Source organism: Aulostomus chinensis, chromosome 1 (assembly GCF_037954235.1).
Source record: "Aulostomus chinensis isolate RoL2024-O1b breed Wild chromosome 1, RoL_Achi_v1.0, whole genome shotgun sequence".
NCBI classification, from domain to species: domain Eukaryota; kingdom Metazoa; phylum Chordata; class Actinopteri; order Syngnathiformes; family Aulostomidae; genus Aulostomus; species Aulostomus chinensis.
This window is the reverse complement of record NC_141320.1, coordinates 14,915,853-14,922,696: the sequence shown is the minus strand read 5'-3', so window position 1 is coordinate 14,922,696 and position 6,844 is coordinate 14,915,853. Positions and strand designations below refer to the sequence as shown.

The 6,844-nt window shown below is 45.6% G+C and overlaps 2 non-coding genes across 2 annotated transcripts; both read right to left on the bottom strand.

The window, feature by feature from the left end:
- Positions 1-4,454: 4,454 nt before the first annotated feature.
- Positions 4,455-4,618, bottom strand: LOC147270485 (U1 spliceosomal RNA). The gene has a single exon (XR_015117012.1). It is a non-coding gene; the product is annotated as a U1 spliceosomal RNA (small nuclear RNA).
- A 775-nt stretch (positions 4,619-5,393) lies between these two features.
- LOC147270484 (U2 spliceosomal RNA) lies at positions 5,394-5,584 on the bottom strand. The gene has a single exon (XR_015117044.1). It is a non-coding gene; the product is annotated as a U2 spliceosomal RNA (small nuclear RNA).
- Positions 5,585-6,844: the final 1,260 nt, after the last annotated feature.

Here is a 6,844-nt window from a genome sequence, read left to right as displayed (position 1 = left end):
GAACTCCAACTGCCATCTTTGATGGTTCCTTCACAGTCTGTCGGGTGGAGAGATCCTCCTGAGTCTGGCTTGGAATGTTTGTCTGTGGATGTGTTGGCCCTGTGATGGACTGGTGACCTGTCCAGGGTGAACACGGCCTGTCGCCCAAAAGCTGCTGGGATAGGCTCCACCCCCTCATGACCCTGAACAGGATAAGCAGAAGACAATGGACAGAAGTCCTGACACATTGAACAGTTCTCCAGGACCATTTTTGATGAAGGTCTGGATCACACCAGCCTTTTTTGTTTGTCTTCTTCCAGTTGCCTCAACATTGTGTGAGCCAATAATTCCACATCTGTACCAGACACACCTCTGGTTGGTGGGTTGATGGATCTTTCTGTTCTAACAGTGTCTTTTATCTTGCTTTTATCTTTTCTTTGTATCTGCATTCTGTGGTGCACGGTGGCTCTGGAAGAGCGCTCTAACTATTGTCACTGTACCCCCCCCCCATACAACGAAAATAAAAGATTCTGATTCCGATTCTGACACACACACACACACACACACACACACACTCACAAACGTGTATCAACATGATGTTCCGAATGTTTCACTGTCTGTGGTTGTCCAGCTCTCCTTGCCTCTTCACTGTCATTGTCAGAACTCGGAGCAGTCTTCCTCTCCAGGTGATGTCTCTGAGTGATGATGATTGCTGTCTGTTCAACCAGCTTCATTTGTTGATATCTGAGAAGGACTGAAGACAGCAAAGTGTGCTGATTGGCCAACAACCCCTCACAGGTCAAAGGTCACTGCTCTGAGGCGGACCAGTTTACTGTAACAGTGGTGGCACCATCCACTGCTGGCGCTCTCTTCAGTGCTTCTTGTTTCTGCCCTTTGTGTGTGAGCTCCTAGAGCAGCTGGTCCGCCCCCCCCCCCTTTTGTTTTCTATTCCTCTAATTTATTTTTTGATTTTCTATTTTTGTAATTCATCATCGATCTCGGCTCACGGTCGCTACACTCTTGACCTCCTGTGAGCCTTGAAGAGAGAGAAGCCACCTTTGTGTCGGAGAAGAGCAGCTTAGTCCAGGCAGCCAGCAGCCTGAGACCAGAGGGTAGCCCATCAACGCGCTTCCCTTCTTCATCGAGCGAATCTCAGCGGGAGCCACGGTCGACGAGGTGGAGGCTTTGGAGGCCGTCCTCCCACCAGTTCGTTGGAGAGGCGTCGTACATCGATGGGAGAATCCAGCTGAGAACGTAAGCCGGTTACGTTGGTTTTCACCGATTCAGGCCTGGACTCCTGTCTCGCTGCCACACTCCGCCTGACTCCGTAGAGCTGGTCAGCCTCCACTCAGTCCTCTTCATTTGGTTGGAGGTCACTATCGTTCATCCTACACACCTTTCCACCTGCCTCTTAGCCGTCTACTTGAAGCTCAGATAAATCCAGGCTAATTCATACCTGCTACTCAATATGGGCCTTAATTACTCTGCTGGAATTATCACTCTGTCTTAAGGATTTTCTTAATTGTATTAAATCCTCTTTAATTTCCAAGAAGTCTTCCAACTCATTCATTCATGCAAGCCACTGATCCACAAGACCTCATTGATGAGCTTCAACCTGAGACTGATTGTTTCTCATTGGACGAGACACCCATTCAATGAGACTCATTGTCAGTCCATTGAAATCTACTGGTGTTCCTGGTGAGTTGATTTAACAATATGAGCTGACAGAATCTACGTTCAGGTAGGAACCACCACATCCAGGGGTCTGGACCTTTGAGCAGGCAGAGCCATCAAAGTAGCAGACTAAGCTAGCAGACGTTAGCATTGAGAAGAAACTGATACCTGAGCCTACATTTGGGTCTGGTCAGGTGATGACACAATAATATGACATCATTGTCAGACTGACGCCTGCTCAACACTGACCAAACGCCGCCCTATTGCATTGTGGGAAATTTCTGCTTGGCTCGCGTCCATCAAAACACACAAAGAAATTTCTCCAGAATCAGGATTGACAGTGGATACAATTGATTCCACACTGGTTTTTCATTCTGAGTCGGGTGCAGGTGTGGAATTTCAGACACAGTCTGTGTTTGTGTTGTTCATTCAGTGATTTTTCTTACAATTCCCAATCAAAGCCCCACATTGCTAATGAACTCAAAATGATGCTAACAGTAATGTAGTGATAGTTGCTAATAAACTAAGTGATGCTGACAGTCATGTGGTTAGAGTTTCGATTAACCTCAAAGTGATGCTGACAGTAATGTAGTAAGAGTTGCTTCGAACCTCAAAGTAATGCGACAGTGATTTCAGAAGAATTGCTAATGATCTCAAAATGATGCTAACAGTAACGTAGTGATAGTTGCTAATAAACTCAGTGATGCTGACAGTCATGTAGTAAGAGTTGCTAAAAACCACAAAGTAATGCGACTGTGATGTCGGAAGAATTGCTCATGATCTCAAAATGATGCGACGGTAATCTAGTAAGAGCTGCTAATGAATTCAAAATGATGCTAACAGTAATGTAGTGAAAGTTTCGAATAACCTCAAAGTGATGCTGACAGTCATGTGGTTAGAGTTTCGAGTAACCTAAAAATGATGCGGACAGTAATGTATTAAGAGTTGCTAATAACCTCAAAATAATGCGACAGTGATTTCAGAAGAATTTCTAATGAACTCAAAATGATGCTAACAGTAACGTAGTGATAGTTGCTAATAAACTCAGTGATACTTACAATAATGTAGTAAGAGTTTCAAACTCCCTCAAAATGATGCTGAGAGTCATGTAGTAAGAGTTGCTACTAAACTCAAAATAATGCGACAGTGATGTCGGAAGAGTTGCTAATGAACTCAAAATGATGCTACAGTGATGTAGTAAGAGATGCTAAAAAACTAAAAATGATGCTGACGGTAATGTAGGAAGAGTTGAAACTAACGTTAAAATGATGCCACACTGATGTCATAAGAATTGCTAATAAACTCAAAATGATGCTAACAGTAATGTAGTAAGTGTTTCGAACTACCTCAAAGTGATGCTGACAGTCATGTAGTCAGAGTTGCTACGAACCTCAAAATAATGCGACAGTGATGTTGGAAGAATTGCTAATGGTCTCAAAATGATGCGACAGTGATGTAGCAAGAATTGCTAATGAACTCAAAATGATGCTAACTGTAATGGAATGAAAGTTTCGAATGGCCTCAAAGTGATGCTGACAGTCATATAGTAAGAGTTGCTACAAAACTCAAAATAATGCGACAGCGATGTCGGAAGAATTGCTAATAAACTCAAAATGATGCTGACGGAAATCTAGTAAGAGCTGCTAATGATCTCAAAATGATGCTACAGTGATGTTGTAAGAATTGCTAATGATATCAAAATGATGTGACGGTCATGTAGTAAGAATTGCTAATGAACTCAAAATAATGCCAACAGTAATGTAGCGATAGTTGCTAATAAACTCAGTGATGCTTACAGTAATGTCGTAAGTGTTTCGAACTACCTCAAAGTGATGCTGACAGTCATGTAGTAAGAGTTGCTACGAACCTCAAAATAATGCGACAGTGATGTCGGAAGAACTGCTAAGGAACTCAAAATGATGCTAACTGAGGTTATTCGAAACTTTCACTACATTACAAAGTGATGCTGACAGTCACCTGGTTAGAGTTGCGAGTAACCTAAAAATGATGCTGAGAGTAATGTAGTAAGAGTTGCTAATAACCTCAAAATAATGCTACAGTGATGTCGGAAGAATTGTTAATGAACTCAAAGTGATGCTGACAGTCATGTAGTAAGAGTTGCTACAAACCTCAAAATAATGCTACAGTGATGTCGTAAGAATTGCTAATGATATCAACATGATGTGACGGTGATGTAGTAAGAATTGCTAATGATCTCAAAATGATGCTACAGTGATGCCGGAAGAATTGCTAATGAATTCAAGAATGATGCTGACAGTAATGTAGTGATAGTTGCTAATAAACTCAAAGTGATGCTGACAGTAATTTATGAAGAGTTGCTAAAAACCTTAAAATAATGACACAGTAATGTAGTAAGAGTTGCTATGAAACTAAAAATAATGCGACAGTGATGTAAGAAGAATTGCTAATGATCTCAAAATGATGCGACAGTGATGTCGTCAGAATTGAGAGTCGGGGTTTTCCAAGTTTATCTCCTCCCACGCATGAATTCTCTGGTATCATTCCACTTACTGCGAAGACGAGCCGTGGATGTATTGTCCTGAGCCCAGGGCTTGTCAGATACCATGACCCTCAACTAAATGTGGCAGAAAACCTGCCCTCTTCATTTAGGGCTGGAAGGTGTGAGAGATACTGGGAGCTCATCGAGGCTACGTCCTCCACGGTCTCCTCAGGCTGGCCAGCACAAGAGGAGACCGCCAACTGGCCGGGACAGGCTGTCACCGTTGTTGTTGCCGCCGTGGTCGGCCTTTCTTTCTTTCTTTCCTTTTTTCACACGATCACAGGGGAGAGCGCGGACGCAGTCCCCCACTGTCAGAAATTATGCAGTTGAGATTCCCACATTTGGGGAATTCACCAGGGTCAGCACAGCCCCAGTGCAATGGCTGAGCCTCACCCGGGGAGAACCACCTTGCTGATCATGGTATCTCCCCTGCCAGGTAAGTATGACTCGCTGAGCTTAGGAACAGACATGAGCTCCAGGGACACAGCCTTCTGACTGACAGGCAGGGAGGCCGACACAGCGCCTGATCTTTCCTACCTTGTGCCAATCTGCCGCGTGCGCAGCCCCCTTTGTTTCTCACAACGATGCCGGATGTCGGATATCCCAAGCCCGGGAAGCTCGACCGATGCCGTTTTCAAGGCTCACCTTCTCGCTGGGGGCACCAGCGCGGCCTCTAACCGCACGCATCGTGCCCCGCAGTAAAAAAAACAATCTCCGTCCGCTTTCACCCTTGGTTGGAGCGTCGCGACCATGAGAGCTGTCAACGCAAGCGGCCACATTCCGAAAGACTGAAGGCAGCAAGCTGGGGTTTCACATTTCAACATCAAGTTCACAACCCATCTCTGGGCAAAACAGGCACATTGAAGGTTCAGGTCTTTCAGAGTGCATTCCAAAGCCTTTTGGGAAAGGCTCCGAGAGCAGTGCCGTCAGCGGACCTCCATCCTTATCTGGAGTGCAAACGGAGCCACAACTTGACGCCCAGCGGCAGCGCGGGCGGAAATCCAGCCCCGGCCTCATGTGCAGCACTCGAGAGTTGGCCTGAAGAGCACGGGATTTGCTCCTGACAAAAGGGGAGGGGCCCGCACTGTTCCTGGAAGGCCATTGCGGCCGCAGGCTGAGGAAAAGCTGCAGTGCAGGAGGAGAACCCTGCTCCGGCTTTGGGTGGAGCAGGTGAGCGAGTGCCTGGCGGAGGCTTGTTTTAATTCCGACAAGAAATGCGGGGCATTGCACCACTCCTGGAAACACTGCAATACCAGGTTGATGCGTGGAAAGGACGGAGCAAGCTCCCGTTCCATCTCCCTGTTCCAAAAAGCAATTTAATATATGGTTCCCAGATAGGGAACGTACCAGATATTAAACTGATAAGAACAGATACTACACTTGATCTTAGCCAAAAGGCCGAGAAGCGATGCCTGTCAGCCACCCGACGTGAGAGCCAGCACCCCCGGTACAGCCAATCCCGGCCGCGGCTGTGGGCAGGAACTGCAACATTTTGGGTGGCGACACAAAATGCAGTGCCATAAACACTACATCTGGCACACTGGTTGTCCCCACTGCTATCCAAAGCAAAGGCAATCGGTGCCTTCACCCTGCTATGCTAGTGGGGCGACTCAAAGTAAAACAAAGCGGTGTTCAAAGCCACAAGCCAGCGACTCATCCTGGAGTCGGGACTTTCCAAGTTGATCTCCTCCCACGCATGAATTCTCTGGTATCATTCCACTTACTGCGAAGACGAGCCGTGGATGTATTGTCCTGAGCCCAGGGCTTGTCAGATACCATGACCCTCAACTAAATGTGGCAGAAAACCTGCCCTCTTCGTTTAGGGCTGGAAGGTGTGAGAGATACTGGGAGCTCATCGAGGCTACGTCCTCCGCGGTCTCCTCAGGCTGGCCAGCACAAGAGGAGACCGCCAACTGGCCGGGACAGGCGGTCACCGTTGTTGTTGCCGCCGTGGTCGGCCTTTCTTTCTTTCTTTCCTTTTTTCACACGATCACAGGGGAGAGCGCGGACGCAGTCCCCCACTGTCAGAAATTATGCAGTTGAGATTCCCACATTTGGGGAATTCACCAGGGTATCCAAAGCCCGGGAAGCTCGGCCGATGCCGTTTTCAAGGCTCACCTTCTCGCTCGGTGAACCAGCGTGGCCTCGAACCGCATTAGAATTGCTAATGAACTCAAAATGATGCTAAAAGTAATGTTGTGAAAGTTTCGAATAACCTCAAAGTAATGCTGACAGTCATGTAGTAAGAGTTTCTATGAACTTCAAAATAATGCGACAATGATGTCGGAAGAATTGCTAAAAATCTCAAAATAATGCGACAGTGATGTCGGAAGAATTGCTCATAACCTCAAAATGATTCTGACAGTAATGTAGTAAGAGCTGCTAATAACGTCAAAATAATGCTACAGTGATGTCGTAAGAATTGCTAATCAACTCAAAACGATGCTAACAGTGATGTAGTGACAGTTGTTAATAAACTCAGTGAAGCTTAAAGTAATGTAGTAAGTGTTTTTAACAACCTCAAAGTGATTCTGACAGTCATGTAGTAAGAGTTAAAAACGAACCTTAAAATAATGCTAACAGTAATTTAGTAAGAGCTGCTAATAACCTCAAAATAATGCGACAGTAATGTAGGAAGAATTGTCAATGAAATCAAAAATTATGCTAACA